Source organism: Zootermopsis nevadensis, unplaced genomic scaffold (genome assembly GCF_977971745.1).
Source record: "Zootermopsis nevadensis isolate Lab colony 2312 unplaced genomic scaffold, Znev_1.0 Znev_ptg000017l, whole genome shotgun sequence".
In the NCBI taxonomy this organism is placed as follows: Eukaryota; Metazoa; Arthropoda; class Insecta; order Blattodea; family Termopsidae; genus Zootermopsis; species Zootermopsis nevadensis.
The window spans coordinates 14,020,415-14,042,058 of NW_028259149.1; the positions used below are offsets into that span (position 1 = coordinate 14,020,415).

General features: G+C 40.1%; 1 protein-coding gene across 1 annotated transcript in view; it reads left to right on the forward strand.

The window, feature by feature from the left end:
- Positions 1 to 21,644, forward strand: part of LOC110829056 (splicing factor YJU2) — a 159,502-nt gene that overhangs the window by 84,280 nt on the left and 53,578 nt on the right. Inside the window, exon 2 of the mRNA XM_087350883.1 lies at positions 16,367 to 16,456. The gene's annotated coding sequence lies outside the window, so the exon portion shown is untranslated. The remainder of the gene's footprint in view (positions 1 to 16,366; positions 16,457 to 21,644) is intronic.

A 21,644-nucleotide genomic window follows, 5' to 3' on the forward strand; every position in this document is an offset into this window, starting at 1 on the left:
CGTATGTTTGAAAATCTGTCTGCATCACGTCCGGATTGTTGAGTGTCTTGACAAGGGGCGGAGCGTATTTGTTAACCGTGTTAGCCGTGTTACCCCGGCTAACACTTAGGAAATTAAAAACTAAAAAGTCTTCTGTCTAACTTCCGTTCTTCACTGGTACGCCATACACTGGAACAATGCATAAGTGTAGCATTAGCCAGCTACAGCCAGCCAGGCGTTGTGTTGGGGCTTTATTTATATCCTCCGAAGCGAGAAGAAGGGTTGGGTAGTGAGCGTGTGCATCTCAACCTATCAGCATGAAGCAAATTTCTTTTTGGGAAGATAATCGATCAGTTAGACTAAAAATTCTTCGCCTTGGATGGAACCCGAATTATCATTGCCGTCTTAGTAACATTACCAGGGCGGGCAGCAAGCGCCTCTGAAACGTCGGTTAACTTCTACCAGACTACAGGCTGCTTCGATCCACAATACAGCCATCCTCAAGGATTTCATTGACTTTCATGCATACAGAATTATGTCTGTTCGTAATTCATCCCGCGTATTTGCATCCGAGATCTTTTCTGTGTGCTTGCAAATGGCAAAGGTTTTAATACCCGACTAGTTTTAAAGTGCCTGAAGGCTTCAGACATTTATTGAGTGAAAATAAAGTATAAACATTGGAACACGGTCTAAATAAAGAAAGATTAATAAGAAGTCATGGATAAGCACACAGTTCGTTGGAGACAGAGGCGGAATGTTTGATAAGGCAGACGAATAAGGAAGTGGCGTAAATAGGGAAGAACAGATAACAAGTGCACAAGGTATAGTGACAGGCATTCAACAAATTTCGAGTTAGCGGTGGAATAAGTAGGAAATAGCGCAAAAGCAAGGCAGGGGCTGTTTTGACTGATGCTGTCAAAATCTGTAAACCAGTGACTGTCAGTAGAATTCTATAAAATGGAGAAAGACTTGGTCAGCTGAGCGACTGTCAGTTTCTGAAGAAAGGCTATTTCATATGGTCAGTCTGATCTATTCCTATGTTTTATAATCTTTCTCCTCATAATTTTCCCTCTAAATTTACTCCTGTCTGGTTTTCTGTTTCTTTACTGTCATCTTCACCATTCGCTTATTCCTTCATGTACCTCATCCCGCTTCCTTCATTTTTAATTCTGCTTCTTGTTATTATCTTCATATTCTCTCCATTCTCCTTTTCATCCTGCTATAAGTTCTTCGTCTTCCTGATTTTGGCCATATTCCTCTTTCTTCTTGTTTTACCCTCCTTTCCCTTCGCAGCTGTCATCTTCACTTATATTCCTCTTTCCTTCCTTCCTTTGTGCTTCACTCCGTCACCGTCACCCTACCACCGACACTCCCCAATCTTCTTTTCCAAGGGGAGGAACGTTAAATCACGGTAACCCATCGAATGTTGATTAGAGGGTCCGGTGGCTGTCAGTACAGCAAGAATGACACATCTCCACACTTCATGTCAGTATACTTTGTTCGCGATGTGAATGGAAACACCTGCCGGGCCTGTGACATTCTGCAAGGCGGGGATGTTTCCGAAAGAGAATTTCACGTCTTTTGTCTGTCCCTGTGCATTCTTTCACAAAATCCATCAAATACGGGGGCATTGCTATCCGTCCGCATGATTAAACTCCATAAATAATCAGAGGATGCGACTTCTATTCCTGCCTTCACCAGAAATCCCACACTCACGTTCTGTTTAATATTCATGGTAACTATACGTACCACCTGCTTTAAAGTTCAATAACCCTTTAGGTCACCCACAGAGTGTGTTTATGCGTCCCGTTTGGTTCTTTAAAAATAAATAGCTTATGTTTATCTTCACATCAGACTGATGTCTGAATAGGAGTCAAGTATCGCTACATAAAAACAATAAAGTCAGATAGTTTTCTTAATCTCGGCACTACGTCTTCCACCTGTAACTTTGCGACAGCGGAAGTAGACCGGCTCGTGGGTTCATGGTCATTTAGACTGTAGTCAGTTATTGCGTTAGCTGAGTAATCGCAGGTTGTCAGATTGTGTTTGAATGAGTTCAGTACAACATGTACAGACAATTCACTGTTCTGTACGTCACTCTTACACTCAGGCGGAGGGGCTGGACCAGAACAAGTGCCGATCAGACAACGTGACGTAGCGCAGCGCGTTATTTAATTAGAGGGCTGAGACATTCTGCGTGCATGCAGCTCGGCTGTGGAGTGGAGGTGAGTTTTCCGACGAGACCCAGTTTCAAAATAGAAAAAGAGAAGGCGCATTCCAATCACCGAAAATAACAAAAAATAGATCTGCTTTAAAGTATCGATCTACTATGCGTTTAAAAATATCTATTAGTACACTCTCTTCATATGCGCAGTAGGACTTTACATCTGCATGCCTCGTCTGTTTCTATGTCCTGAAGCGAATTCTGTCAGCTAGCATCGTCATCCACTATTGTTCTTTTTCACAAAACATTATAAAAAAATTGAGTAAAATGGGGAATACTCAGTAGGAGTACAGAAAGGACAGGGGAATAAAAAAGACGAAAGAATAAATAACACTCTCATTGTCGATATGTATATATAAAGAATAAACATATAAGAACACTGCCAAACCCAACTGGGCCGACTGGTTAGCACTCCAATTTCGGAAATTCCGGGTTAAAATGTCTTCTCGGAGACCGGCTATCCTAACTGAGGTTTTAACTCAGTCCCACCAAGCAAATACCGGGTTGGTATCATAAATAAGGCCACAGCAGCTTCCTCTCATATTCTTTTACATTCATCATTAATTTATCATATAGGCTGCTGGTGGCTGATTAGGATAAATGCATGAAGTAGTGAATTGGACAGATTGGCTGGATTAGATGGTTGATGGGTGGATAGATTAGGTAGACTGGTTGAATTAAATGATCGGTAGGTAGATAAACTGATAGACAGATATTTCTCTTTTTAATGTTATCAGAAATCGTCGCCAGTAGAAATTAATATCACGCAGGCTCTGCCACAAGCAACGACGACTTTTGTAATGTGCATTTGTTCCCTTTAAAATAGGCATCACCGCCGAAACGCTGCTGTTAGCATTTTGAGTTCGTTAAAAACAGCTGCTTCTTAGTTGAATAGAAAAGTGTCGGCTATTCTATCTCCTTTTCTAGCCATGATAATCCGGCCGTGACATAACGAAATCTCTCTATGCCCTTGCAGGGGTCGAATCGGACTGCGGTGAAGTGACTTACATAACTGATTCCAGTTGTCGGGTGGGCTTAATAATAGTCCATGTCGGTCGGGTATCATTACAGCGTTACGTGGAGCTTAAATCGAACTTCGTTGGTTTTCTGAAAACAGGATCGTCATTTAGATAATCAGTACTCAAACATCGTGTTTTGAAGATCTGCGGCTTTTATTTCAACATTATATCAAAAAATTTATTTTCGTATACTAATGTCTTAGAGCAGAGTCTTTCTTGAGAAGATGATAGTCACTTAGTTATTCAAGAAAATATTCCCCTTTCTTTGGAGCCCGGAGGTTCATTGCCATGCTCACAAGAGCTCCTCTGACTCTGCGCGGAGTATCGTACAATATCGCAAAAAATACATTTCGAAATTATGGAGTATTTTGTAACTAATAACTAAGTCACCTGCTTAAATATCGATGTTGTGATAGTAGATTCCCAAAAACTCAACCCCTTCAATTTCAAAGCCTGCCATTGGATACGATCCTCAGTTAGTTCCATCCACCACAAAATCCCACAATTAGTATTCTTAAGATTAATTTCATTGATCCTTCCATGTCCTTTGTCTTTCGAGTTGCAATAGATATGTCCACCTCATTCGCACTGCATGTCCAGTCCATCACAGCTGACAAAACAAAGTTTCCTGTGTAATACACAAATAATATCCTAAATTGCCCATTTAGGTCTCGCTTTTATTCCTTCTAATATCCCTCTAATATTTTCTGGAAATTATTGTTTTTTGTACTTTGAAATCTGTTATTGTGGAAAAAGGGATTTTACAGATTTTGAACTATGTACAGGTAACACTGACTTGATGGCAGGGATTCGATTCTCAAAGAGGACAACACGTGCTGCGAAACTCGCACACCCTTCTGTCTAGTAGATGGATGAATCGGCCGGAGCGGGAGGTTGCCCTTCATTTGCTTCCAGTGCCAAAATTCGTGGAGCCTTATCTCCACGCCCTTTATACACCATCATGGCCTCAAGCCTTTCAGGCGGTGGGTACTGCCGACTGTATCTTCAGGTGCAAAGCGGCCGGAGAGTGAAGCTGACCGTTGACTTGCGTATAGTTCTGGGGCCCAAGCTCTAAACATCTTTTGTCGCGGAGGTTATGCCAAGGGAAAACTTTACCTTTTCAGGAAACCAGATCTCATTCAGTGCAACTGAGAAGACTGTTGGCGTCAGTTGCAGGGGATGGCCTCACCTGCAGAGCTGCACACGTGCCCCGTGCGCCGCTGAATAAACCGTAACAGATTCCCCACCCTCCGCCCCAAGTTGCCCTCTTCCAGGGCTCCAGTAACAGTTGTTTTCATAAAGATAACAGATTTTCGTGAACTGGAAAAGTGTAGTTGCAGCTTGGCTTTTCTGCTCCAAAGTGGTGATGCGTATGGACTTCCTTCATTGCCCCTTCTTCCTTTTTATTGTTTCCTTTTCTCTCTCCTTCTCCCCTTCCTTATTAATTCGTCTCTCCTCCTCTCTTTTAGTTTGCATTTATTCCTGCTCTCTAAATTCTGCAGCGGTTCAAACCCCTAACCCCATATAATTCCAGCATGAGCACATGTACAGTAGCAGAAGGGGTTCATTGGAGCGAATCTTACCAAGGACTTGTGGCTCACCAGGCAAGACTTGCAAGTAAAGTTACTGTGATTAAAAAAATCGAGACCGGCCGTTACAGACAGGTGGTACCTCTCTTTCTGTACGGTACCATCTACACTCTTAGATTTACCTTCACAATAACAGCCTTTATTTGCAGACTGGTTTTGTACCCGCTGGGTGTTTCCATGTCTCGATCCCCCCCCCCAAGGGTCCGGATCTTTATAATTTTACTGCACAAGTAGATGGCTGTCTTCTGGGTGGTAGCGCCGTGTAGTCTGGTAGAAATTTATCAATGTTTCAGGGGTCCTTGTTGCCGCCATCAACAGGGCGATGGCTGATGATGGAGGTGGCAATGGCTTCTAACGTCTGCCAGACTACACGGCGTTGCAATCCAGAAGACAGCCATCTTCGTACTCACCGCTGCGAGAACCCCTAAGCCTACTACTCTACAGTGTTCGTTTACAACGTCCATTTGAATTACCATTAATAAGACTAAATATGGCTCGTTACGAGTATTTCCATGAAGAAAAGTTGGCAGTTGCTTAGCTAGTAAACAAATTCTCCGTCTTTTGTGAAATTTAAAGATTCATTACCGTGTTCAAAGAACCCGCCCTGCACAAATTATGAGATTGCTCAAATGCAGTTTCTACAAACTTCCTTTCCTTTCATTTCTTATTGCTCTGTTGTCACACGTGCTCAGTGAATGTTCCCCTTAATTTCCAATGTGCGTTCATTTCAGAAACTTGTCTTGTTCGCAAAGAACGTGTAATAAGCCGACAAGTGACTGCAGTTATCCTGTTTGTTGCTGTTACGTCTTAAGCAGAAGCCCTTACCAGTGGTGCAGGAAACTGGTTGAGTATGCGGACAGACTGTATTGTGCCAGGGGGCTGCGTTTAACAAGGGTTGTGTAGTATTTGTATGGTTCTCGTTTTATAAGGTTTTCAGACTTCAACTGAGCTATGTTTATCGCTCCGGTTTCCTTTTCTAACGTTCTGAACTTTGTGACTATCTCGACAACCAATTTCTTACACCATTTGACTTTCATGGGTTATTCGCATTAAGTGGAAAAGTAACGCACAGTGGGGATGTTGTGCTTCTTTGTAGGTTTTATCTTCGGAACTATTTTACAGATATTGGCAACATTTGGTTTTGGGAGTACCTGTAGAGTGTTGCTGGTGCATATAATCACCATACACGAAGCTTAATTCTATGTTTACAATTTTTCTGGGGAAAAAATCCAGGACCATTGCATCCATCTCCCATTCTCAGAATATGTGAATTTAAAATCCACTCAAAGAACGCCCGAACTGCTCGTCCTCGGGGTTGTTGCCACCGGCTCTATCCAGTGCTCGTTGATTGGAGGAAAACGTGGGAGACCACGAGATCGAAGTCGAGTAATCTCGACGCCTCTGTACGGTCGAGTTGCCGTTTTCCAAAAGAATTTCCTACATTACTGTGTGCATTTCTTGTGTCCCCTACACGCTCTATATGTTATTATTCTTAACACGCTTACATTATCTTCCGTTTAAAAAATCTGTCGTAAGTCAGGACAGGTCAGTCCGAAAATGACTGGCTTCAATGTGAACTTCCAGAGTTTGACTCCCAGAAGGATTTGAATTTTTCTCATCGTCATTAAGTTCAGACTAGCTCTGGGCACATCCTCTCCTTTCCTTTTGCGCATAGAGAGCGAAGTTGACCAGTCACTTTCATGTACAGTGCCCGGGACCAAACGTGCGCTTTTCCTACGTCACTTTCTGTATACTGTCTAAACCAAAGATATTACTGACATAGGAAATTAAACAGCAAGCCACGAAACACCGCCGCTGAGAAATAATCTTATCAGCATGGACAGTATACATTTTCTTACCGCTCCCGCTCCTCAAACGCACAGATTCGACCCGACTACTCTAAAACTGTTTCCAAGTTAAGAGGTATATCTCCATTTCCCAAAAACTCCATCGTATGACTCTGAAGTCAAAGGAGAATTTTACAACAGATCTTTACTGAAGGAACTTCGATCATGGTGTTTAGTTGAGGATCTCTTAGTATGTACACGAAGAAGAATTAAGAACTCTTAAACAGTGTGTGTTGTTTATTTACTTTTTCTATGGTACGTGATCAGCTGATTTCGAGGTTACAGTCGCCATGTAGGCTCCACGTGGAAAGAACATAAACAAGTAGGCTGTTACTTAGAGAGGGTCTTTGCATCGCTCAGACCAAGTTCAATGCTCGCTTACCAGAGTAAATATTAGTCAGTCAGAAGCACATCCGCTGCCAAAATATGTGCAACAGCAGTACAGATATGGAAGACGTCATGTGGATGATATTTATTTTGTCTGTTTGTCCGGAAAAAAAATGTGAATGGAATGAGGTGGGGTGTGGGCAAGAAATCGACAAGCGGCTAGAAAATGGGTACGTGATGAAATAATTCTTTCTGAAAAATATAAAACAATTTTAGAAATGATGACGAATTATCATCGTCCTGATGATGGAAGCAAGAAGCACCGTTGAATCGTCAGTAAATTTATACCAGACTATACGGCGCAAAATCCCAGACGACAGTCACCTTCGAGAGATTTTGAAAGAGAAAGAACACTTTGGTGACCGGTACATGAATGGGATTATAATACAAAAAATATTTTAAATATGTCTGAGGATAAGACCAAGTTATGGTCCAGTGGCGGGCTCTTGTCAGCACGGTACTGAATCTTTGGGTTCCATTAAATTTGTAGAATTTCTTAATCGTTTGAAAGACTATTAGTTTCATATCGTTATCGTGGATTAAGCTATTGATCTGTTCCAGTAGCAAGAATTAAAATCTGTCCCATATCTTTATTAGTGGTTTTGGTATCTTCTGTCCTTTGGGTTGTGTTTTATATTTCGCTACAGCAGCTTCAGGACTGGTTTTCAGGCAATATTTTCAAGTGTTACAGCCTACAGTCCACGACTGTAATCTTGAGACTTGCAAGGAATGCAGTAAGTCCTCAAGTCCTCCTTCACCCCACCTCCTCACCCCACAAGTCTCAAGATTACAGTCGTGGACTGTAACCATTTATTTCTAGGTTTGTATGGTTTAGAAAGGGTTTTATTTCATTTTCCTATCAGTGTGTTTTAATTGTTTCACATAAATATTTAAATAAATTTAATTTATATTAATATATTGTCTCTTTCGTAGCGTATACTCAGCCAATAAATTTCGCACTTGTTCAAGTATTTTATGTAAAACAATTGTTCATATAGGTTATTTTTCCTCTGGATGTAATTATTTTTAGAAATTCCATGGAAAACAAAATTGTGGTTGAAGATGGCTGTCTTCCGGGGGCTTACTCATCGCCTTGATGATGGAGGTAGCAAGGACGAAACGTCGGTAAACTTCTACCAGACTACACGGTGTAACAACCCAGAAGACAGCCATCTTCAGACTCACCACCGTGAAAACCGTAAATTCGACAAAACTATGGTTAATCGAGTAGAGCACAAGAATTATATTAGGGAAAGTTTCTGAAACGTCATGGCAAATCTTACAGTGGTACAAATCTTAAATAAACATGCTATAATAAGAAGAATAAACGTTTATATTCCAATATTTACTAATTTTCTTCCATTTATGTCCAAACCTTGTTGCCCCCACTCTTTGTATCACCTTCCTGGAAACAAAAATGAATGTGGGATACTGGATGGGTCCAAGGCCGGTGTGGGCGAAGTTTTGACGTCGAGAAATATACCTGATAATATAATATTATATGATAAATAATGAAATATTTATAAATGTCTACCGTTGTCTGTACAGTTCGCAACAAGCAACATCGTGCAAAGACAGCGTCTAGCTCCGGCAGGGATAATGTACGCGGTTAGGCGTCCGTTCGTAGAAAATACCTTACGAGTTCTGAAAAAGAATACGTAGATGTACAAATTGCGTTAACAGGAAACGTCGTGAATTGAACGTTTATAATACGGAGACTTAGTTCGTATGTGTCGCGCGCGTTACATCATAATGAAATCTTTAGATACGGTTGAAGTTCACTCAGGTGAACGACTCCGAGTCTGCAGAACTTATGAATATAAATGGAACTGAGAGGAGAAGGAAGGAAGGCAAAAAGATAAGAGATACAACTATTCCTGTAGACCCTATTATCAAATAATTCATTGACCTAACGTAAAAAAAAAACATGATTACACCACCAAATGAAAATGCTGGTTTCTTTGTCTGATAATTACTTTGCTTTATATATGTATCCCACCTGTTTAGTCTCATCTTTCTTTCTTATCCTCTTTTTCTTGTTTATTTCTTTCCCTCCTTTGCTCCTTAATTTTTTCCGGTTTTAATCGCTTTCTTCCTAATCATAATATCCAGATGACATGCGCCATCTATTCCAGCGAAGAACACTGATACTTGATGACCTAAATTCCTCCCATTATCTGCTGGATGTTAATGCTGTCTGATAATGAATTGTAAATAAAGCAATAACTTATACCAAAGTGCAGAGTCTTTCTTACGTTGTTCTTATCAAAGTGCTTTATAAAACTCGTATGATCATCGCACACTTCCAAAATTGGAAACGACACTTAGCAAATTTAATTCAGATTGCACGTACTCGGACACGATGATAATATGTTTTAGTGTTATCCTCCCTTCTCACTGAGATCGATATGCCAAGTGAGCTCTTCCCACAGCGACTTCCAACAGATGGGAGGTAAAGGTGAAGTTGCCCCAATGCTTAACTCAGCACCACTTAAGTTAGCAGTTTAAGTTATGTTAGGTTAGGTTAGGTTTGTGTATTTTGTTACGTTTTGTAATGTTTTGAAAATTTTTGTGACGATTCGATCTGGATGTTGTGTCAGGAATCGAACCCCAGTTGTCAAATAAAACTGCTCTTAAAAAAGTAGTGAATGAAGACGTAGACTCGATTGATTTGGATAACTTCAAGTCCCAGTGGTGAGTTTTTGCAAACATGATAATGAAACTTTCTTGGCCAGGTGAGCGACTACTAGCTCCTCAAGAAGGGCTCTGTTCCATGCAGATTGTTAGTTTCAGTCACCGCTTCTTATCTTTAGGTAAACAGTTTTGGCGACCGCAGTTAGAAGGAACAGGATTTTGTGAGAAGGTGAAAGCTTTAGACCTATTATTGTTATTATTGCTATTATCATTATCTGTGTACTTACACAGAAAATGGTGCTGGCGAAGTCCACCAATTCATTAAGACTTGTAGAGAGAATGGTTATACACTTCCTGATAATGAGGATATTCTTTTCGCGTTTCCATGGTAACCAAGTACACACAGGTAAAAAATCTGCACGCACTTCGGACATTCTTAAAGAGAGTATTCTGTCTTCTTGGCGCTACAATCCGAATTAGATGTTCGGTCTCCTCTATTGTAGGTTTTCTAAATCATTATTAAACAAACAGTAGGGTAATTTAACCCTTCAGCGTGGAGTTGATCAGCTCAGCAACGATCAAATCTTGATGAAGACAGTTCCATTTGGGGTTGCGGTTCTTGTTAAATTGTTCGTATAAACTTGTCGAAAGGATACTGCGTGTCCTTACACCCTGACAACCCTCTAACGACACTAATTTAATGTCCCCTTTCGGTTCTTTACCAGCCGAGTAAGTCCACAGTCTGCCTTAACATGGCGAAACGTAACTGAGATTCAATAGATGAAATTCTGTCCTTCATTTTCTTTGTGTACAAATTGTGAATGCAAGCCGAGCTGCTCCTCACTGAGCGTCACCAAGGAGCTATGAAGTGAAGGAGGACGAGATAGGCGAGACATGAGGTTTGCTGGGAAGAGATGAGAAATGCGTATAAAATATTAGCGAAAACCCTGAAAAGAGGATATCCACTTGTGAGGCCTGGGCGTTCGTGTACTAACTAACTAACTAGATGACTCACCGAATCCGAAGGTTCATCACCGAATTAACCAAAGCCCTCCACCGGACCCTGTCCTGGGCCAACAAAATCCAGTCGCCTTCAACTCCTATCTCCCATACATCCCGCCTGAGATTATCCTCCCATCTACGTCTAGGTCTCCCCAGCGGTCTCTTCCCCTCAGGTTTCTTAACCAATACCCGGTACACACCTCTTGTCCCATCCATGCGCGCTACATGCCCAGCCCATCTCATTCTTCTCGACTTAATCACCCTGACGATATTGGGGGAGGAGTAGAGATTTTTAAGTTCGTCATTATGCAGTTTTCTCCATGTCCCATCGTCTTCTCTCATAAGCCCAAATATCCTCCTCAACACCCTATTCTCAAACACCTGCAATCTGCGTTCCTCCCTCTGAGTGAGAGACCATGTTTCGCACCCATACAAAACAACAGGTAGAATTCTTGTTTTGTATATTTTAATCTTTAGGTTCTTAGAAATCAGACGGGAAGACAAAATATTTTGAACTGAGAAGTAGCAAGTACAATAATATTAAAACATATCTTGAGGACATTTGAAGTGGGGTTATGGGGTAACTCAGGATAGATTCCCTTGGCGGCCTCGTCTGAACATAATATGAATCTTCTGGTTCTTTAATAGGCTTGCATTGTCTTCGTAACTGAGCGATCATCAGTCCTTGTTCAGAATGGATCTAGCCTCTCTTCACACTGAATGACCAACAGATTCTCCATCTTATGGAACCCCAATTTGGGTGAGCTTGCAAGGTCCAATGGTGGACTTACGTGAACACGGATGTTGGACCCTACGACGAGTTAAAAGCAGAGAAAGCCTTGACAAACCGACTGAAGGGCTACGTTTCCTTACGTTACGTTACATTACGTTGAAGGGCTGTGGAGCAGCCTCGTCCCTAGAGGAGCGGAAGCATCTTGTATGACATCGTAGTAAATTCTGTGAATCGTTGAAGAAGTGAACAGCAATTTCCGGTGTTTTGGGGCTATTTATGGTTTATTTTTCGGTGGCTGCCGAATATCTTTTCTTTTCCTGTTAAGGTTATCTGCGACCAGATGACCTAGGCGGTATCGTGTCCCTAAACCACATCCTTCCACCAGCAGATTCCGAGCAGCTCGCTAATTAAATAATAATGCATCAACTGATATGGGTGTGGTATTTTCCTCGGTTTCCCTCGCCTTTATCTTACTCTTTCGTCCTTTCATTCTCTTATTTTCCTTGTTGTATCGTTCTGTCTTCCTTGTTTCCTTCCCTCGCTGTATTTCTTTCTCTTTCTACCCTAAGTTTTGTTACTTATCTTTAATTCTTTCTTTGTCTTTTATTTATATTCCGTTGTTTCTATCCTTCTGTGCTTTATTCTTTTAATTCGTGTTTATTTAAGCCTATCTTTCTCTTTTTCCAAGTATTTCGTTCGTTCTTTCTTCCTTCCTTGTTTGCTTCTCCCCCCCCTCCCCCCCCCCCCGATGATACCTTTATATGCTTTATTATTTCTTTGTTTTAATTCTTGTTTCCTTTCTTCATATTTAAGTCTGTTTTGTCTTATTTCTCTTTCTCTCTTTTTTCCTTCTTTTAAAGAATCTTTCTCTCTAGCCCTTTCACTACGTTTTTCCTTGTCTTTCTTCTTCCTTTCCTTGGGTATTTGTGTCGTATCTTAAATACTTGATTTCCTTTCTTCTTTCTGTATTCTCGTTGAAGGTAGCCATCGACCATCGACCATCGACCATCGACAGTGAGCATACGAGCGTCTGAAGTTCTTTAATATCTATGTAGGATTTGAGATTTTCACGGCAGTGAGTTTGAAGATGGCTGTCTTCTGGGTTGTTACACCGTGTAATCTGGTAGAGGTTTACCGACGTTTCAGAAGTCCTTGCTACCTCCATCATCAGGGCGATGATTCACCCTGTGGAGACAGCAAGGACCTCTGAAACGTCGGTAAACTTATACCAGACTAAACGCCGCAACGACCCAGAAGACAGCCGTCTTTTTTAATATCTCACTATTTCATTTCTTTATTTAATTCTCACGTCTGATTTAGAATCCTTGGACATTTTTGTAGGTTTCTTTCCGTGATGAACCTTCCAGGAGACGAGCCTGTGCCAGTTTTGCAGCCATCCATCTTGTACAGTCCGAGTGTGCCAGACAACCTTAATTATACGTGTGGCATTTCAGTAGTATGCTACCGGTGTATCGTCGGATTTCCTGGAAACAAACACTGCCAAGCCCTTGGCTTTCTAATCAAGTCCAGCGACTCGTGTCCACATGTCCTTGACGGCCAACAGAATGACACAATAACCGATTTAGGTTATTCCTTCGGAGTGTTTATTAACGAATGTACAAAGCTGATAGTTACTGTCTTGCTCCAGAAGGTCCTTGCTTTAATGAAACACAAATATTCAAAATCATGTTCACAGATTCCCACGGATATTTAGAACAGCAACAGAAGAGAAGGCGAGGCATGAAAATGGAGCCAATAGAATTCTCAAAATAGCAGGCAAATAGCCGAATAACCGGATGATGTTGTTCTTAACTTTCTGATTAAAAGTTTAATGTCATTCTGCTGGGTAGGCAATGTTCATACATGAAGTAAATTGCCTACGAGCAGAATGACACGAATTCCAGTGATAGGCTCATGTCGAGTTACGTGCACAGTCATTTCTCTATACCGCGTGTATTCGGGACGCGGGTGCATGCTGGATATAACGCGACCAAAAATAAAGAAAATAAAATAATTCAGAGAAGTAAACCTTAAAATCAGTTATGTAAAAGCATCAGTTTTTATTTTTTTTTCTGTTTAAAATTATCACGAAACACTTATTATGCAAAAGTAATGCATTCAAATTAAAATACGGCAAACTACTACAGAAAAATTACATTCGTGATGGTTAATTCGAATTCTCTGACCCTAATTCCTTAATTTCAATTCAACTAACGATTTCTGTAACACAATTTTGCCATGACTTAGTGTTTTCCAGGAAAGCGACTATCGCGTTGTAGGGGAAACAGCTGTAAACTGACTGAAATTTTTCGAGAATTTCTTCGGTTTCTGTTCGCAACAAAAAAAAAAAAAATTCGTTTTTATAAGTCGTGTTAAGTTTGTATTAAACTTAAAAATATTAATATATACAGAAAGTCACAAAAGGATGAACACATATTATAATAATAATAATAATAATAATACAGAATATTAAGAGAAATAATATAGATTATTATCGATCTCCGTGTATTGTGTTTATGGAAGATATGGACAGTGGTCATTTTGAACACCTGCACTAGATTTTATAATTCACCACGTGCCAATGCTAATGTACGTAATGGTTTACTTTATTAAAATGTCCTTATTTCTTTAATTGAATATGGACTGGACGACCGGGGTTCGATCCCCGACGGGGCAGAGGATTTTTCCTCTGGCCTCTGCGTTCAGACCGTTTCTGGAACCCGCCAAGCCTCTTGCCCAATGGGTATCGGGGTCCTTTCCCGGGGTTTAGATGCGGCCGGAGCGTCACGCTGACCACTCCTAGTGCCAAGGTTAAGAATGAGTATGAGCTATACCGACTCTCCTCCTAGCGCCTAGATGGCGTATAGTGGTATAGCTTTACTTACTATGTACCTCCTGTATACGTATATTTGGTTTAATCTTCTTCACGTCATGTAAAGAACGCTTGAAAATTACGTATGTATCGGGTTTTGAAGCCGCAAGCCAAGTAACATCTACGATGCCTGAGACAGATGAACGTCGTTCAGCATCAGGTTCCCACAGCAACGCAGCTTCCTTCTTCATTCCACCTGTTTACCCGTCTTTGAGTAATATTTAGTTCATTCTTCCTTTGTGTGCTTCTCCCTGTATCCGTAAAACCGAGCACTGCAGAGCTGCGTCGAAGACGTGCGTGTAACACGGATATATTGGAACAGTTGCTCGGATTTTATGGATACAGAGCGTTTTCAAGGACGAAATTACTTTTATTACTTTGTTATTAACTTGTTGCTATTTTATATTCATTAATATGTATTCAAAAACATGTAATGTATCGCTAATCTGAATCAGGGTTCAGAAACACCCCAAGGTTCGAAACTAGGACCTTTGTTATTCATAATATATATTAATGATTTACAGTAAAACATTCGAGATGTCCGTTGTACGAAGCTGATTTAAAACTTTAGTTGTGTAAGGAAGTCAGCATTAAAAATTTTCCATGAAACTGCAAGAGGGCGTGAATATGATACATAAATCGAGTCTGATAATGATCTTATATTTAATATTAAGAAGTGTCATTTCTTGGTACTAATCACAAAAAATCTACTCAGGATCGTGTATTAATGATGAAAAACTAGAAAGAATAGAATCATTCAAGTGTATTAGTGTTATCATCATTTATAACATGCAGATACATATAAGAGGTTAGGATTTGTAGTGAGGTCAAAACATTTAAATTATATATATATATATATATATATATATATATATATATATATATATATGCATTTAGTATTAAGAAACTTGGTTATGCTTCCTTCATTTGGTCTCATGTGCATAAATCATATCAGAATCAAATGTAACAAATACAGAAGAGGTTCTTAAAATATCTGTTTAGAATAAATATCATACATCTGTCTATCAAAGTAAAGTATCATGTAAAAAATTATTAAAACAATTTAATTATGTCCTATATGAATTCTATTTTTTTTCCCCATTTGATTTTCCCAGTTTATTAAACCCACAACTTCCTTTGTCTTTGTTGTTCATTTCTCTCTCTATTTTCTGTATATCTTCCAGTCGTTGTCTCTTCTTCATTTTCACAATTTTCCTTTCTTTATTCGTTTTATTCGTTCCTCCTTATTCCTTGCTGATTTCTTTGTATTTTCTCCTTCGCCTTTGTTTATTTTCTTCTTATTTTGTGTGTTTTTCTTTTCGTTCCTTCCTTCTTCCTTCTCTTTCTGACTTTATTTCCCACGGCGCGCTGCTGGAACAACATGGGAGCCCACCGCATGCATCATTATCATTGCCATATGCAGGTGGGCATCTTGACCAAGTACAAGCTTACTGAAAGCGTAAGGCATCTTAAGCCGCACATGCCTGTAATGTGCTGTATTCCTTCGACAGGTTCTCCTCGTTCATCTTTCTTTAAAGATTTGTGAAAGCGCCCACCCACTTGTTGCCGTGCGCCTGAATACGTTTTTCTTCTCATTTGTGCATCTCTTTTTATTCTCCCGGAGTCGTTTATTTTCCCTGTGTCGGTTGCAGCATCCTTCCCACAAGGGAACAAAGTACTTGCGGCCTCCTGAATACCCACACAAAATTTCTAAATATTTCGGCAGATCTGCCTGGAAGAGATTGTACGGTCCATTGCGTGAATGACGAGGGACAAAATGGAGATCACGCTCACGTGACTTTTCATTTTAGGGGACTAATATTTCCCGAAAACTTCTTTTACACGAGAATTCATTTAAAACTTATAAATCTCAAGATAACAAGCCGAATGATAAATGGCATATTCTGAGTTCACGTTGCGTTAATCTGTCACTCTTCTTCTTATTTTCATCAACTAAAATCTGCGAAAATGTTAGTTTCGCAATGTCTGTCTTTTCGTCTGTCATCATGTAACAAGTCGATAGCCGCTGAATGAATTTTCATTTTATTTGTTTATTCATTGAGTTTTCTTTTCCTTACAGAAGACAGCGTCCAGTACCGGGTTTTTGCAGACCACATTGTATCTACCTGCGACGATCTTTTGCTACTCAGACCCATGAAATTTGATATCGGTAAGTACAACTAAACATTGGTAAAATCGAACAAAAATGGACAGCACTTTACAGGACGGGGATTTCCCGCGAGGGAAATCCTCAGCCAAACGTGTTTCTCATATAAATTTCGTTGATGATAACGTTTTAATCCATCTGGAGAGTATCCCATCTGATGTAAATGACGACATTTGCAGAGTCCATAGATTAAATTGTGACGAACGCGTCAGATTTTGTCCTGCTAATTGACTGTTAGTCAAGAAGCTAGCCTTTGATCGGGATTTGAGGCGTAAAGTCCCACAATCTTGTAGGAATGATTGGGTTTCCAGATCTTCGTTAGGTAAAATACGTTTCGGGCCACAAAATGGTGACGATGGAGGATGGACAGAAGAGGAGTTCAGGAAGAGATGGCATGAAACTGTAACAGATCACATGTTCTGATACTTGCGTGTAGTAGAGTCCTTGAGAAAACTAATAGTCGCTCAGTTGGACAAGAAATTCCACGCTATTGCATAACCTCAAAATAATAACTACATTCACAGAATGCCGTCATTGGACCTTGTCTTCAGCTGGATGAATCCAAGCCACATTTGTTATTTTTACGGAATTTGATGGAGGAGGTAAAACTTTTATATAACACAACATTTAAAATATAATACCTATAAAACAAGAGAAACAATAATGTTTAACAGTACATTACAACAAGAAAAATTACGTAAAATACAAGATTTATAATAATTGCAATATAGAGTAGCATGTGATAATAAAATAATGATAATGCAACAGTAATAGTTGTAATAATAATAAGTTAGTAACAATAATATAAACTTCTAGATTAAGAAAAGCTCTATAAGAATAACAACAAATATTACAATATAAAATAAGAGAATATTACCAGTGATGATAACAACAGTAGCAACACCTATAATAATAAAATAAAATAAACAACATAAAATTGAGATTATTAATAATAAACTATATGAGACACGAGGTCATTTTTTAAAAATAATAATTATAAATAAATCGTTGTTCTGGTGTGCGTTTTGTTCGTTTCGCTGCATCTGCTGGAAGCCTCGTACCTTGCCACGGAAGGGTTGCGGAACATGATACTTCTAATGTGGAGCGTGTGAGAATCTGGCTGTAACAGGGACGGCCAGAACACCTGTATTCTGACCCCATTTCATACGTATTGATTTGGGCTGGGAAAGCTGCTCGTATATTTGGTAGGGTTACGGGTATCGTAATTCATTTATTCATAAAACTGACGAGCCGCTGTGGTTCCTTTATGCTCCTAAAGCTGTGTGTTGATTCTCATGACGGCCACCGACCCACTGGTTTACCGATATAAAGAGTGGAGAGATTGCCCACGTGGTGTTATACCTGAAGACTTGTTGGTTAGATGATTTAAAATCAATCATTTTAGCAGATTCCCTCTTAAGAGCCTTTTACTGAAACCGTGTGTCGATTACTGTGCTCACAAGAGCCCGCTTTGGCCAGATGAATCCACTCCCTCACCATTAATATTATCCTATCATCTAGGCCTTGGTCTTCCAAGTGGCCTCTTACCCTCGGGTTAGACGGACGAAATAAGTGTGAAGTACACTGGTAAAATAGGCGTGTTCAATAAATTAATTAAGTAAAAATAAATTGTACTTATAATTTATGATACTTTCTGTTCTTAAAATGTTCAGTAACACTTCATAAGACGGCAGGATGTCTAAGCTAATAATTGTACCACTTAGTGATACATTTCTGTACATTACCTAAAAATATAAATATTTCCGCTGTGTTTACGTTTGTCAGATTACGCTAAAAATTTTCACCTTCAATAATATTGTGCTTTTAACATATGGAACATTTTATACAGAATTTTGTAGGTACAGGCCTATGTTAATGATCTGTCTTGATTCTAGATTTTACATTAAGCAATGCCTTTTTCAGTCCCCGCCGGAAGTTCACGACTTCGCAGCGTTGATATGGTAGGAAATTCAAAATGTCTTCTGGTGATACTTTACAGATTTCTCATCAACTACTAACCGAAAAGAAATAAAACGATCGTGTCTCATTGATGAGACCCGTATCTATTATTTTAAACGTCTTTTGTGTTGAGTGGAGTACGAAAGGAGACGCGACAAGGCAATGTGATCTGGGTAGTGTTGAATTACGGCCCGAATTGTGTCCACTTTTGATTTAGATTTTTATTATCTGAGCTGTACCTACAATAAACGAGCATGAAAAGGAAAGCAAAGCATTTAAAAATTGTATATTCCAAAAAAACTAAAATTGCTAAGGAAGAAGGAAACAAAATAAAAGAAAGTGGGAAAAGAAATGGGAGAGAACAAAGAATTTAAGTATGCCGCCAGTTGTAACCCGCGTGTAGCTTTCAGATCCTCGTACGACCTTCTCCGATGCAAATGTTGGGGCTACAGAAGGGGCACCAGCAGATTTGCACGGTGCTCTCCAAAGGGTTCTCGAGTTTCGCTTCTTCGCTTTGTCCGCGCAGGATGACTGAACTTGTATGTATCCCTGGTAATGCCTCAAGTGTAACGCAACATCGGTCTAAGCGACCTTTAACTCTAAGCAGACAGTTTTGTCGAGTTTTCGGTCAAGTCTAATGAGAGGATGATTATGGACGATGAATTGAGAAGAATTTGGGAGGAAGCAGTAAAGATGTTTCTGTACTTCAGAACTACGCCATTTTTTCATATAGAGAGAACAGCGGGAAAGTTTCACGCATTGTTAATCAAGGCACGAATATGAGAAGAAACATTAAAATGGGTGTTAGAGAAGATGGACGAAGGGTGTGAACCACCCAGATTTCTGACTCTAGGTATGGTCCAGTGGCGGGCTCTTTAAATACAGTAATGAACGCTCGAGTTTCATAAAGGCCGGGAATTTATTCGCGAGCTGAGCGACTGTTAACTTTTCGAGGGATGTATGATTTGAGGTTTTCACAGCGGTGAGTATGAAGATTTCTGTCTTCTGGGTTGTTGCCCTGATGACGGAGGCAGTACGACCTCCGAAACGTTGGTAAACATCGACCAGACTACACAGCGCAACAACCCAGAAGACAGGAATCTTCATACTCATCGCCCTGATGATGGAGGTAGTATGACCTCTGAAACGTTGGTTAACATCTACCAGACTACACAGCGCAACAACCCAGAAGACAGGAATCTTCATACTCATCGCCCTGATGATGGAGGTAGTATGACCTCTGAAACGTTGGTTAACATCGACCAGACTACACAGCGCAACAACCCAGAAGACAGGAATCTTCATACTCATCGCCCTGATGATGGAGGTAGTATGACCTCTGAAACGTTGGTTAACATCTACCAGACTACACAGCGCAACAACCCAGAAGACAGGAATCTTCATACTCATCGACCTGATGATGGAGGCAGTATGACCTCTGAAATAAGTGGTAAACATCGACCAGACTACACAGCGCAACAACCCAGAAGACAGAAATCTTCATACTCATCGCCCTGATGACGGAGGCAGTATGACCTCTGAAACGTTGGTAAACATCGACCAGACTACACAGCGCAACAACCCAGGAGACAGAAATCTTTTTCAAGGGATATCAAGCATCATGGAATTAGTCACATGTTTGCTTCCTCAGTTACTGATTGACGTTATTTGAGGTTCTCTGCTTGCCAGAAGGATGGACCTGCCTTAGAGTAGGTCTGATTACATGATGCGGTGGTCTTCAGAATTTCGTAAAAATGAGAATCTGTAGAGATTCAATTTGTTGTCCAGCATTCTGTACACATACTCTGAAGTAGCATGTCTGTCAGATATTCAACTGAACAGAAATCGAATAGAATCAGAAAAAGGGTGTCTGTTGTACCAAAGTCTGTTTGTTGTTAGTGAACTCTGCCCACGGAGCTCTTGAAAACCTTCCACGGAATTGTTTGGAAACCACGGGATTAATTATGCTTTGACGTATGCCTGTCTTGCAGTCACAGTTGCTGTACCACCAGTCTGCCCGAGGTTCATTCAGAAACACCCTTTTTTATTGTGACTCCTGCCCCCTCCTCCCCCCTCTCATGTCGCCATTCATGCCATCTTGCTCATTCATAAGGTTTTGTCGTCGGGTTAATCATAGTACATGTTTTTATGGCAGGAGTTCATTATGTGTGTGATCTCCTTAGGCCGGCCATATTTCTCGGTAAACTCCCCCACACAGTGCATCATCTGTTGCGTCTCGTTTGTTTCATATTATTTAAGAAGAAACCGGAATGTACCGACTCTAGTTAAACACGAATACTTTCATTAAATGTTTCTAGAACGTTTGCTGTGAGTAAAAGTGTAAAATGGAAAGAACGCCAAGTAAAATATTTGGACCTAACACATGGGACAAATAAAAGTGCACATTGGAGAGATTCGTAATTTTTATTCGTCACAAAATTCTGTAGTTAAATGAGGACGATGAGATTGACGGTGGGAGTAGAAATGAGAGACATGAGAAATGATTACAGAATTTTCGTTGAAGATTCTGAAGGGATGAGACTACTTTGGAAATAATATTAAAATTGATCTTTCAGAAGTAAGGTGTGATATTGTAAACTGGGTTCACTTTGCTTTTAGGGAGGATTTAGTGGAGGGATTTTGTGAACATTGTAACGAAATTTAGGGTTCTATAAAAATGCGGGTAGATTTTTGAAGAACTGTGAGACTATTATATTAGCTTCTCATAAAGACCCTGATTAATGGAGTTGACGCGATATTCCAGAAGACAGTTATCTTCATAATCGCAATGGTGAGAACGTGAAACCTCGCTGTAAGGAACTACGTAGTTCAGGAGTTTGTCTAACAGTAGTCGATGGTGTTATCGTTTGCAAACCGTTACATAAAATAAACGAAATTAGGAGACTGAATTCCGAAAATGCTTTCTACTTCTCAGTTAAAAATATTTTGTCTTCCCGTCTGATTTCTAAGAACCTGAAGATTAAAATATACAAAACAAGAATTCTACCTGTTGTTTTGTATGGGTGCGAAACATGGTCTCTCACTCAGAGGGAGGAACATAGATTGTAGGTGTTTGAAAATCGGGTGTTGAGGAGGATATTTGGGCCTAGGAGAGAAGACGATGGGGCCTGGAGAAAACTGCATAATGACGAACTTAAAAGTCTGCACACCTCCCCCAGTATTGTCAGGGTGATTAAGTCGAGAAGAATGAGATGGGCTGGGCATGTAGCGC